This window comes from Chiloscyllium plagiosum, unplaced genomic scaffold, assembly GCF_037043375.1.
Source record: "Chiloscyllium plagiosum isolate Xiang-an unplaced genomic scaffold, Cpla_swu_hap1 HiC_scaffold_45, whole genome shotgun sequence".
NCBI lineage: Eukaryota > Metazoa > Chordata > Chondrichthyes > Orectolobiformes > Hemiscylliidae > Chiloscyllium > Chiloscyllium plagiosum.
Genome location: NW_028270183.1, coordinates 94,964,454 through 94,977,772, shown reverse-complemented (window position 1 = coordinate 94,977,772; position 13,319 = coordinate 94,964,454).

Sequence of the window (13,319 nt, the reverse complement as noted above, 5' to 3'; positions counted from 1 at the left end):
GGTACTGAGGGTGCACAATCTGAAATATTGAAGGAGCACTATTTGAGCTATTGAGGGAGAACTATCTGAGACCTTGAGGGAGAACTATCTGAGATATTGAGGGAGCACCTTTTGAGGTACTGAGGGAGCACTTTCTGCGGTATTGAGGGAGCACTTTCTGAGGTCCTGAGGGAGCACTTACTGAGGTATTGAGGGAGCATTTTCTGAGGTATTGAGCGAGCACTATCTGAGGTACTGAGTGAGAACTTTCTGAGCTACTGAGGGAGCACTTTCTGCGGTATGGAGGGAGCACTATCTGTGGTATTGCGGAGCACTTTCTGAGGTATTGAGGGAGCACTATCTGAGGTATTGATGGCGCACTTTCTGAGGTATTGAGGGAGCACTTTCTGAGGTCCTGAGGGAGCACTTCCTGTGGTACTGAGAGCAGAGGGTATAAAGGAACAGGTGCAATTCCCCGAGGCACTCTGGTGTTGTAATTTGAAATGGAAGCCACTTCCCATTTCAGAAGATTCAGATCATTTTAAACAATCAGTGAAAAATAACAGCAGCATGTGTCTGAAACATGGTTTGGGGGAAAACATTCATTAATCTATTGTGACTTGTTGCTTGGAGATGTTTTAGAAAAGCAGGCACCCAAACAGACTAATGCTGTCGATGCAAGATGCGGTGCACAGGAAGATCCAACAAGTCATCTGTAGCTTCTGTCTGTCCCCCTGGAGCAGTCATCATGCGAGATCAGGGTTCGGTCCTCGGAGAAATCATTTCTCCAGCAATACCTCAACCATGCCTTTACAGCTGTGTGTGTGTGTTTGTGTGTGAGAGAGAGAGAAAGAGAGAGAGAGAGAGAGAGGGAGAGAGAGAGAGAGAGAGAGACAGAGAGAGACTGCCCGTGTTTGTGTGTGTGAAAGAGTGGATGCATATGTATCTCTGTGTGTCTGTATATGTGCGTGAGAGAGAAAGTGCATGTTCATGTGAGAGTGTGTGGCTGTGTGTGTGTTTGAGGGTGTGTCTGTCTCTGTGTGCATGTGTGTTATTGAGAGTGTGTGTGAGAGAGTGTGTATGTGTGTGTGAGAGAGTGTGTATGTGTGTATGTGTGTGTGAGAGTGCCTGTGTGTGTGAGAGAATGTGTCTGTATGTCTATGTGTTTGTGTGTCTATGTGTCCATATGTGTATGTGCCTGTGTGTGTGTATGACAGTGTGTCTTGTGTGAGAAAGAGTGTGTATGTGTGTGTGAGAGAGTGTGTGTCTGTGTGCATGTGTGTGTGAGAGTGAGTGTATCTGTGTGTGAGTGTGTGTGTGTCAGTGTGTGTGAGAGAGAGTGTGGGTGTCCGTGTGTGTGTTTGAGAGAGTGTTTCTATGCATATTTGAGGGAGTGTGTGTCTGCGTGTGTATGTGTGTGTGAGAGAGAGTGTAACTGTGTGTTTATGTGTGTGTGAGAGAGCGTCTGTGTGTGTGAGAGAGTGTGTGTCAGTGTGTGTGTGAGAGAGAGAGTGTGTGTGTCCATGTGTGTGTGTGAGAGAGAGAGTGTGTCTATGTGTGTTTGAGGGAGCGTGTGTCTGCGTGTGTATGTTTGTATGAGAGAGAGTAACTGTGCGTTTATGTGTGTGCGTGAGTGTGTCTGTGTGTGCTTGAGGGAGCGTGTGTATGTGTGAGAGAGAGAGTGTAACTGTATTTATGTGTGTGTTTGAGGGATCGTGTGTCTGTGTGTCTGTCTGTGTGTATGTGTGTGAGAGAGAATGTCTGTGTGTGTGAGAGAGACAGAGAGTGTGTGTGTGAGAGAGAGAGTCTGTGAGTGTATGAGAGACAGAGTGTGTGTATGTGAGAGAGAGAGTGTCTGTGTGCGTGAGAGTGAGCGGGTGTGTGAGAGAATGAGAGTGTGTGTGTGAGAGTGTGTGTGAATGAGAGAGAGTGTGTGTATGTGTGTGTGTGAAGGAGTGTGTCTGTGTGAGAGAGAGTGTGTCTGTGTGTGTATTTGAGGGAGCGTATGTCTGTGCGTGTATGTGTGTGAGCGATATAGTGTGTGCTTGTGTGTATGTGTGTGAGAGAGTTGTGCCTGTGTGTATGTGTGTGTGAGTGTGTCTGTGTTTGTGTTTGAGGGAGCGTGTGTCTGTATGTGTGAGACAGCCTGTGTGTTGCGGGGTCCTTTGTGTATGTGTGTGTGAGAATGTGTCTATGTGTGTTTCAGGGTGTGTGTGTGTGTGCGCGTATGTAAACTAGCCAATCTTATTGGGTGTTCATGAATATAAAATCCAGCTGCTGTTTCAGGTGAATTGGTCCTTGTGTCTCCAAAGACACAAAATCTGTCAGGGTGGCTTAACTGGGGGAAAGAGAGTGCTGTTCATTCCCATGGGGATTTATCCAGTAAACCTTCCCCACACACTAACATCCCACTGGCAATGCAGTGACTAGTCCTGCACACAGTGCCCCAGGTACAAACCAATGTAATGTCACCATAGCCTTACCAGAGCATGGGACAGCTCCTCATGAGAGAGCGGTGTCTGGTGGTGTTTTAATCAGAGGGTCACCATGGCCCGGCTGAGGGGAAAGGTTGAGAAGGAGAGTCCTTCACGGTAACCCCAGCTGGTGTGGGAATTGAAAACACGCTATTGGTTTTACTCTGCATTATAAACCAACTGTCCAGCTAACTGAGCTAACTGACTTCATTCCAGGGGCATGCCCTGTATAACCCAATCATAGCCAGCATGCACCTCAATAGGAGCCAAGAGCAAGGCCATTCGGCCCCACCCTAACCAAGAATGGAGAGCAAGGGAAGCTGATGAAGGAAACAAGCCCCTCCCATGTGGCCTTCTGAAATGCAGCTGGAGGACAGAGTATATCTGGCCTGCTGTTTGTTTCCCCGAGACTGGCCTGCTCCACCTTACAGTGAGAGACTGAGGGGAACCTCAAGGAGATTTCACTTCTCACTGAGAGGCTGCAACTCCAATCCAAATCAGGATGGTTCCCTCTGAGACTCACGGAAGAGTGCAGCACTCTACAGATCAGGCCCTTGTTTCGCATAACCTCCAGTGTGGGGGCCAAGAGCAGGGAGGTAGTGTTAAGAACATAAGACCATCCGAAATAGGAACAGGAGACCATTCAGCCCAGCGAGCCTGCTCTACTATTCAATAGGATAGTGGATGATTCAACATTCAATTTGGAAGCTGAAACTAGGACAATACAGAGACAGAGAATCAAATTATTCTGCCATGAGGAATCATCAGACGAAAGCGCACACATACATGGATACACACACACACAGACACAGACACACACAGACACACACACACACACACACACACACATACACACAGACACACACCGACACACACACACACACATACACACAGACACACACCGACACACACACACAGACACACACACACACAGACACAGACACACACATACAGACACACACACAGACACACACACACATACACACAGACACACACACAGACACACCACACACACACACAGACACACCACACACAGACACACACACACACACACAGTGGGATTCAGGCTGTCTGTGGGAACGGGGAGAGACAAAGGAGCAGAATGCTAGAGAGGGATCTGATCCCACAGATTTCACTGCTTCCCTCTCTCTCTGCAGCTCTCATGTCTATTTTTGTGTTCCCAGTTCTTTCTCCCACATCTTTCCTTCAATCCCTATCTCTCAACATCCTTCACATCTCTGTCCTTTTTACATGACCCAGTGGATTCACTTCCTCCTTTGTTTCCTCACCAGGTTTTTCACGAATGCTTAATCATTCAGTCTTTCACAAAACTAACACCTTGCTCATCTCTCTCTGCATCTGTCCCTCTGCTCTGTGGGATCTTGCTATTCCTGCCTGTACATCATTCTAGCCACATCACGTCAGCCCCCACCACCACCCCACTCTCTCAGCTCTATGTCTCTGCTGTTGCAACTCCTCTCTCTCTCTCTTTCTGTGCTATCTCTCTCCCTGGGATTTCCGTCTTGCTGTCTGCCTGAACTTCTCTCCCTGTCTTTCTCTCCCCATGTTCGCCTTGTATCTGTCTGACATTGTATTTCTCTTCCTGGAGTTTCACTCTCTCTCTCTCTCTCTCTCTCTGTCTCTCTCTGTCCTGCTCTCTCTCAGTTCTTCTCACTTCCTCTCCCCTTCCCCCCCCCACTTGTCTTTGTCTTGTTCTCTCCCTCCCTCACGCTGTCTGTCCGTCCATCTCTCTTTCTCTCCGGTAGTTTCTCTCCCTCTTTCTCCCTGGACCCCTCTGCTCTGTCCCAGTGACTGGAGAAGGGGCATTGGGAAGAGTTTGCCTCAGTGCCTGGTCTCTCACAGGATTTAACCCGACTGTGGGGAGGGGGTGAATGGAAGGAACATTAAATACTTTTCTGAGTGCGTCTGAAAAAGACAGAAAGAGAAAAGGAGAGTGACAAAAAGAGAGAGAGACATGGAGAAAGTGGAGATAGAGAAAGTGGAGAAAGAGAAATGGGCAGTAAGAGTCAGGGAGGTGGAGTGAGAAAAGGACAGAGTGAGAGAGACAGGGCGAGAGAGAGAGTGAGAAGGACATATATGGAGGGAGAAGGACAGTGTGTGTACTTAGCGATGGTTTTAGAGTGGGATCTTGCTGTACATTACAGCAGCCAGTGTCAAAAGGCGAGTTAGTCTCTGCACTATGTCCTCCAGCCCAGGGCCTGTAAGTCTTCATGGGAAGGGGGAGAGTGGGAGACACGGAGGGAGTGGGACAGCCAGAGACAGGGTGAGGGTTTGATGGGGTTTTGGGGTTGGTGGAGAAAGGAGGGACTGTTGTCATAGAGAGATGGAGGGAGGGATAGCATGTGATGCAAAGTCTGAGAGAGGGTGGAGAAGAGGTCTCCACACGAAGGATAGTCAATGAGGCCATTCAGGGGCCAATCCTGAGGATCCTGAAGAGGACCAGAATCATTTAATGGGGCAGGGGGATGATGGGCAGAAAGGACTCCATCTGCGATGCAAACCTTCTGTAATTATCAGACTGGGATCTTGCTGTACATTAAAATAAGTCACAGGCCAGTCAGTCACTCATTTACCGGTGTGAGAAAGTGAGGACTGCAGATGCTGGAGAGTCAGAGTTACAAAGTGAGGAGCTGGAGAAGCACAGCAGGTCAGCCAGGAGAGTGGATGGTTCAGGACTGACCTGCTGGGCTTTTCCAGCTCCACACTTTTCCACTCAACTCCCTCTGCCCCAGGGAGTGGGGCTCACAGCAATGTTGGGGGCAGCAAAATATTTGAGGGGGGCACAGTTGGTGAGGTAGGTATTTGGGAGGGAAGATATTTGGGGAATGGAATAAATTTGGGAGGAGAGTGAAAATGATGGGCAATTGTTTTTAGGGGGTTCAAAATTGGGTGAGCACTTTCAGGTCTGAAATAAAGAAAAAGAGAAAAGGAGGGTGAGAAAAAGAGAGAGAGGTAGAGAGAGTGGGGATGGAGAAGGGGGATGAGAGAAAGATGGGGCAGAGACAGACAGTGAGAGAAAGGCAGATTGAGAGAAAGAGACTGACAGGGAGAGAGAAGGACAAAGAGAGAAGGGGAAGTCAGACTGAGAGAAACAGGCGTTGAAGCATGGACAGACTGAAGGGGGGACACTCAGTATTCCAGTTGGTTCCAGCTCCCTCTCTCTCAATGGTTTTTCACACTCCCTCTCCCATGCTCCTGGGGTTTGCTTCAGCTTGTCTCGCTCCCTCTCTCTCTCTCCCTCTCTCTGGATGGTGAGCTGCTCTATGTCCCTTGCTCTGTTGGGCACCTCAGAAAGCCTCCAGAAAATTCAAGAGATCAGTCTGCAGGTGAACCCTGGTTTTGTTCATTTCTGGATGGTTTCCCAGAACTTTCTATACTTCTGGCCAATTCGGAGAATCAGTTAATAGTTTGAAGCGTTGCTAATCATTTGGATGGCTTGTTCCTGTTAGTTTATTTGTGTATCAGGACCCAGTGCCTTCCTATCTGGGCCCTCCTTTGTTTGGTGGAGACGTTGTTAGGGATATGTCTGCCCAGGGGACCTGCTGCCTTTGACATTATGCTGATGGGATAACCATCTGGCTGCTGTCTGGCTTTTGTGATTTGGGAGTATAACTTGTCCAATATACCCAGCATCTCTTGGCTGTCTATCTGTGTTTTAGCAAGGAGGCCGCAACATTTCACCCATTCCTCCTCCCCCACCCAGTCTTTTGAATAGAAAGAAGTTTATACAATGAATTACAAACCTAATTTTAAAAGCTGGTTATGTTTGTTGTCAGAGTAGCCTGCTGTTTGAGCGAAAGCCATTTTGTACATTGGTCAAACCGATTGTCACATGGCTGATAAGTGATATCATAGAATCCCGACAGAGCAGAAACAGACCCTTCAGCCAATCGAGTCCACAATGACTCTCTGAAGAGAATCCAACTCAGATCCATCCCCTGATGATATCTCTGAAACCCTGTATTTCCCATGACTATTCCAGCTAACCTGAATATCCCTCAACACTACGGGCAATCTGTCAAAAATGTGCACCATTGAACAGTGGGAGAAAACCCATACAGATGCAGGGAGAATGTACAAACACCACACAGACAGTCGTTCAGGAGTGGAATCAAACCCAGGTCTCTGGTGCTGTGAGGCAACAGTGCTAACCACTGAGCGACTGTGGCACTCCTAACTGTTTCGACAAAACATATTCCATTCTGAGAATCCATACAGAATTGGGATGCATAGCCAACATCCAGTGAGCAGAATAAATGCAAGGGAATGAGACCTGCTGGCTCAAACTCCTGGAATTCCCTCCCGAAGGACATTGTGGGTCCACAACCTGCAACAGTTCAAGGAGGCAGCTCACCACCAAAACCAGCTCCCCAGCAGCTATGGACAGGCAATCAATACTGGGCCCAGCCAGGAACACTCAAACGCTGCAAATGAATGAAACTAAGGTGATCACCCGGGGAGTTCCATCTTCCTTCCAGTCCCTGGGGGTGTGTCCAGGTATTATTCACCATGACCGTACCCATCTGTTGCAGCCTGCAATCCTAACCACCGGTATCCCGAGATATATCAAGGTGAGTGCAGTTAGGGACACAGCCGATGTGGTCCTCACGTTCTCCCCGTGTCTGCGTGGGTTTCCTCCGGGTGCTCCGGTTTCCTCCCACAGTCCAAAGATGTGCAGGGTCAGGTGAATTGGCCATGCTAAATTGGCCGTAGTGTTAGATAAGGGGTAAATGTAGGGGTATGGGTGGGTTTCCCTTCGGCGGGTCGGTGTGGATTGTTGGGCCGAAGGGCCTGTTTCCACACTGTAATGTAATCTAATCTAATCTCTCTCTATCACTCCTCTCTCACTCTCACCCCTCTCTCACTCTCACCCCTCTTTCTCTCACCTCTCTCTCTTACCCCTCTCTCTTCTCACACCTCTCTCTCTCAGCGCTTCTGTCTCACACCGCTTCTCTCTCTCTCACCCCTCTCTCACTCTCACCCCCTCTCTCTCACCCCTCTCTCACTCTCACCCCCTCTCTCTCACCACCCTTTCTCTCACACACACCCCTCTCTCTCACCCCTCTCTCTTACCCCTCTCTCTTCTCACACCTCTCTCTCAGCACTTCTCTCCCACATCGCTTCTCTCTCTCTCACCCCTCTCTCTCCAACCTCTCTCTCACCCCCACTCTCTCACCCCCACTCTCTCACCCTGCTCTCTCTCACCGCCCGTCTCTCTCACACCCCTCTCTCACTCCCCTTTCTCTCACCCCCGTCTTTCTCTCATCCCCTCTCTCACTCCCCTTTCTCTCACCCCCCCTCTCTCTCTCATCCCCTCTCTCTGACCCTACTCTCTCTCACACTCTCTCTCACCCCTCTCTCACCCCCCTCTCTGTGTCTCAATCCCCTCTCTCTAAGCCCCACTCTCTCTCACTCTCTCTAACACCCCTCTCTCACTCCCCCCTCTCTCACTCCCCCTCTTTCTCACCCCCACTCCCTCTCACTCTCTCTCACACACCTCTCTCTCACCCCGCTCTCTCTCACCGCCACTCTCTCTCACTCCCCCTCTCTCACAACCCCTCTCTCACAACCCCTCTCTCTCACACACATTCTCTCTCTGACACCCCGCTCTCTCTCACCACCCTCCCTCAACCCCCTCTCTCACTCCCCTTTCTCTCACCCCCTGTCTCTCTCTCATCCCCTCTCTCTCACACCCACTCTCTCTCACTCTCTCTCGCTCACCCCTCTCTCACCCCGCTCTCTCACTGCCCCCTCTCTCACCCCCCTCCCTCCCCCCTTTCTCTCACCCCCCTCTCTGTGTCTCATCCCCTCTCTCTATGCCCCACTCTCTCACTCTCTCTCACAACCCTCTCTCACTCCCCCTCTCTCACAACCCCTCTCTCACAACCCCTCTCTCTCACCCCTACTCTCTCTCTCACCCCGCTCTCTCTCTCACTACCACTCTCTCTCAACCCCCTCTCTCACTCCCCTTTTTCTCACCCCCTCTCTCTCATCCCCCTCTCTCACCCCCTCTCTCTCTCACTCTCTCTCTCTCACCCCCTCTCTCTCACCCCGCTCTCTCACCGCCCCTCTCTCTCACCCGCCCCTCACTCCCCTTTCTCACACACCCCTCTCTCTCACCCCCAATCTCTCTCACGCTCTCTCTCACCCCACTCTCACCCCCTCTCTCACCCCCACTCTCTCTCACTCTCTCTCTCACCCCTCTCTCACCCCTCTCTCTCACCCCACTCTCTCTCACGCTCTTTCTCACCCGTCCTCTCTCTCTCTCATCCCCTCTCTCTCACCCCCTCTCTTTCTCAGTCCCTCTCTTCACCCACTCTCTCACTGCCCCTCACTCTCAAACCCCCACTCCCCCATCTCACCTCCTCTCTCTCTCACCCCCCTATCTCTTTTACCCTTCTATTTCTCTCCCTCGCTCCCTCTCTCCCACTCTCTCTGGGTCTCTTTCTCATCCCCTCTCTCTCCTTCTCACTCCCTCTCTCTCTTACCCCATCTCACTCTTACCGTCTCTCTCAACCCTTCTCTCTCTCATACCCCTCACTCTCTCCCATCCCCATCTCTCTCTCTCCTCCCTCTCTCGAACCCTCACTCTCTCACCCCTCGCTCTCACACCCCCCTCTCTCTCACAGTTCCTCTCTCATCCTGTCCCTCTTTCCCCCTCCCACTCTCATCACTCCTCTCTCACACTCTCCCTGTCTCACCCTCTCTCTCAGCCCATCTCTCTCAGCCCCTCTCTGTCTCAGCCCCTACCCCTCTCACCCACCCTCTCTTTCACCCCCTGTCTCTCTCAGCCCCCCTCTCTCTCACCCACTATCCCTCATCCCACTCTCTCTCCCCCTCTCTATTACGCCCTCTCCCTCTCTCACACCCTTCTAACTCTCTCACCCCTTCACCCCCTCCCTCTCTCCACCACCTCTCTTCCTCTCTCACCCCCCTCTCTCTCTCACCCCCTCTCTCACACACTCTCTTTCTCACTCCCTCTCTCTCTCACCACTTACGATCTCTCTCATCCCCCTCTCTCTCACCGTCTCTCTCTCTCAACCCCTTCTCTCAGCCCCTCTCTCTCAGCCCCTTTCTCTCTCAGCCCCTCTCTCTCACACCCCCTTTCTCTCTCACCTTATTATCTCTCTCACCACACTCTCTCTCACCCCCTCTCTCACCTGCGCTCTCTCACACCTCCTCTCTCTCCACCCTGCTCTCTCAGATCTCATTCTCACTCCTCTCTCTCTGTCACCCTTCACCCTCTCTCCCCTTTACACACTCTCTCAACCCTCTCTCTCTCATCCCTTCAACCTATCTCCCCCGCTCACACCCTCTCTCTCTTACCCACCTCTCTGTCTCTCTCTCACACCTCTCTCCCCCGCCCTCTCACTCATTCCCCCTCTCTCTCGCTCTATTGCCTTCTGCCTCTCGCTCCCTTTTTCTCTCTCGCATTCCCCTTCATTCTCGCGCTCTGTTTCATACATCCCCTCTCTCGCGCCCTCTTTCTCTCATTCGCCCCATTTCTCTCTCTCTTTTGACCCCTTTCTTCCTCCCTCCTCCTTGCTCTCGTTCTGTCTCTCTCTAGCGCCCACACTCTCACCCCATCTCCCTCACACCCCTCTAACTCTCTCATCCGTTCACTCGTTCTCTCTCTCTCTGTCTCTCTCTCTCTCAACCCCTCACTCACTGTCTATCTCACCCCCTCTCTCACCCCTTTTGCTCTCTCTCTCGCGTCCCATCTCTCTCATCGCTCTTTCTCTCGCTGCCCCCCTTTCTCTCTCACCCCTTCTGTATCTCTCCCCCTTTCTCTCAATCCATCTCTCTCACCCCCTCTCACTCTTTCTCTGACCCTCTCTCTTTCTCTCCCCTCTCTCTGATTCTCAGCCCTCTCTCCCTTTTTCACCTCTCTCTCTCACCCCTTTCTCTCTTACCCTCTCTCTCAACCCCTCTCTCTCACCCCCTCATCCTCCTCTCTCTCACCCGCACTCTCTCGCTCTCTCAATCCCTCTCTCTCTCTAAACCCCCTCTCTCTCACCCCTTGCTCTCTCTCTCTCACCCTTCTCTCTCTATGTTAGCCCCTCACTCTTTATCCCCCTTCTCTCTCACCCCACTGTCTCTCAACCAATTTCTCTCTTACCCTCTCACCCGTGCTCTTTCTCACCCCTCTCTCTCAAAGCTCCTCTCTCTAATACCCTCTCTCTCTTTCCCACCTCTCTTGCACCCCTCTCTCTCACACCTCTCTCACACACCTCTCTCTCTTTCTCAATCCCTCTCTCTCACCCTCTTCTCTCTCACACCCGTCTCTCTCACACCCGTCTCTCTCACCCCCTCTCTCCCCCCCCGCTCCCAACCTCTCTCTATCTCTTTCTCATCCCCTCTCTCTCCTTCTCACTCCCTCTCTCTCACCCCTCTTTCTCACCCCCCTCATTCTCACCATCTCTCTCTCTTCCCCTCTCTCTCCCACCCTCTCTCTCACTCCCATCTCTCTCTCTCAACCCACCTCTCTCTCACCCTCCCCTCTCTCTCATTCCCCATCTCTCACCAACCTCTCTATCACCTCCCCTCTCACTCTCTCACCCACCTCTCTCTCTCAGCCCCCCTTACCCCCTCTCACATACCTCTCTCTCTCTCCCACCCCCTCATACCCCCTCTATCTCCCTCCCACCTCCCTCAACCCCTCCCAACCCCAATCCCCCACACACACCCTCACCCACCTACCCCTCTCATCCCCCTCTCTCACCCCCCCTTACACCCTCTCTCTCTCAAACCCCTCTCTTTCTCACCCCTCTCTCCCTTTCTCACCCCTCTCTCCCTTTTTCTCCCCCTCTCTCTCTCACCCCTTCTCCCTCTCACCCTCACATCCCACCCTCTCTCTCACAGCCCCTATCCACTCTCTCTCTCTCCCCCTCTGTCTCCTCCCTCTCTCTCCACCCTCTCTACCTTTCTCCCCCTCCTTCACACACCTTTTTCTCTCTCCCCTCTCTCACCCCTTCTCTCTCACCACCTCTATCTCATCCCCCTCTCTCCCTTTATCCCCCTGTCTCTGTCCCCTGTCTCTCTCTATCCCCGCTCTCTCTGGCTTGTATCTGTTCCCCTTTCTCTGCTCCCCTCTCTCTGTCCCCCTCTCTCTGTCCCCATCTCTCTGTTCCCCTTTCTCTGCACTCCTCTCTCTGCCCCCTCTCTCTTCCCCCTCTGTCCTCCCTCTCTCTGTCCCCCACTCTCTCTCCGCGCTCTCCCCCTCCCCTCCCTCACTCTCCCACTCTCTCTCTTCCCCCTCTCTCTCCGTGCCTCTCTCTCTGTCCCCTCTCTCATGCTCCCTCTCCCCCTCCCCCTCACTCCCTCTCTCTCTACCCCATCTCTCTTTCCCCTTTCTCTCTGCACCCACACTCTCTCCCTCCCTGTACCTCCTCTCTCTCCACGCCTCTCTCTACCTCCTCTCTCTCTCTCCCCTCTCTCTCTCTCTTCACTAACTGTCTCCCCAAACTCTGTCACCGAAAGCTATCCCCTCTCTCTCTCCCTCTCTCAGCCGGTCCCTCTTTCACTCCCTCACTCGACCTCTCACTCTCCTCCTCTGTCTCCGCCCTCTCTCTCCACCAGTCTCTCCAGCTCTCTCTCTCACCCTCAATGTCCCCCTCCCGTCTTCACCTCCCGTCTCCCGCTCTCTCCACCTCTCTCTCCCCCTCTCTCTACCCCCACTCTCCCGCTCTCTTCCACCTCCTCTTTCTGTCCCCCTCTCTCTGTCCCCCTCTCTCTGTACCCCCTCTCTCTAAGTACCACTCTCTGTGTCCCCCGCTCTCTGTCCCTCTCTCTCTCTGACCCCTCTCGCTCTCTGTCCCTGCTCTCTCTCTCTGTCCCCCCTCTATCCACTCTCTCGCTCTCTCTTCCCCATCCCCCCTCTCTCTGTCCTCCCCTCTCTCTGTACCCCCTCTCTCTGTCCCACTCTCTCTCTCCCTCCCTCTGCACCGATCTTCCCTCTGTTCCCCACCCTGTCCCCCCTCTCGACCCCCTCTTTCTGTCCCCCCACTATGTCCCCCTCTCTCTGTCCCCCGACTCTCTACCCCTTCTATCTCCCTTCACTCTCTGTCCCCCTCTCTCTGTCCTCCTCCCTTTGCCCCCCTCTCTCTACCCCCTCTCTCTGTCCCACTCTCTGTTCTCCCTCTCTGTCCCCACACTCTCTGTCCCCATCTCTCTGTCTCCATCTCTCTGTCCCACCTCTCTGTCCCCACTCTCTCTGACCCCTTCTCTCTGTGCTCCCTCTCTCTGTCCCCCCTTTCTCTGTCCACCCTCTCTATGCCCCCCTCTCATTGCCCCGCTTTCTGCCCCCTCTCCCTGTGCACCCATTTCTCTGTCACCGCCCTTCTCTGTCCCCATCTCTCTGCCCACTCTCTCTGTCCCCCCCTCTGTCCCCAATCTCTCTGTCACCCCTCTCTCTGTCCCCCTCTCTCTGTCCCTCTCTCTGCATCGATCTTCCGCCTGTTCCCCACTCTGTACCCCCTCTCTCCGACCCCTTCTCTCTGTCCCCCATTATGTCCCCCACTCTCTGTCCCCAGACTCTCTGACCTCTTCTATCTCCCTGCACTCTCTGGCTCCCGCTCTCTGTCCCCTCTCTCTGTCCCCCTCGCTTTGTCCCCCTCTCTCTGTCCCCGTCTCTCTGTCCCCCTCTCTCTCTGTCCTCCCTCTCTCTGTCCCCCACTCTCTGTCCCCATTTTCTGCACCCCTCGATCTGCCCCCTCTTACCGTCCCCCTCTCTGTCCTCCCTCTCTCTGTCCCCTACTCTCTGACCCCCTCTCTCTGTCCCCGTCTCTCTGTCCCCCTCTCTCCCCTCCCTCTCTGTCTCCCTCTTTATCTACCACTCTCTCTGTC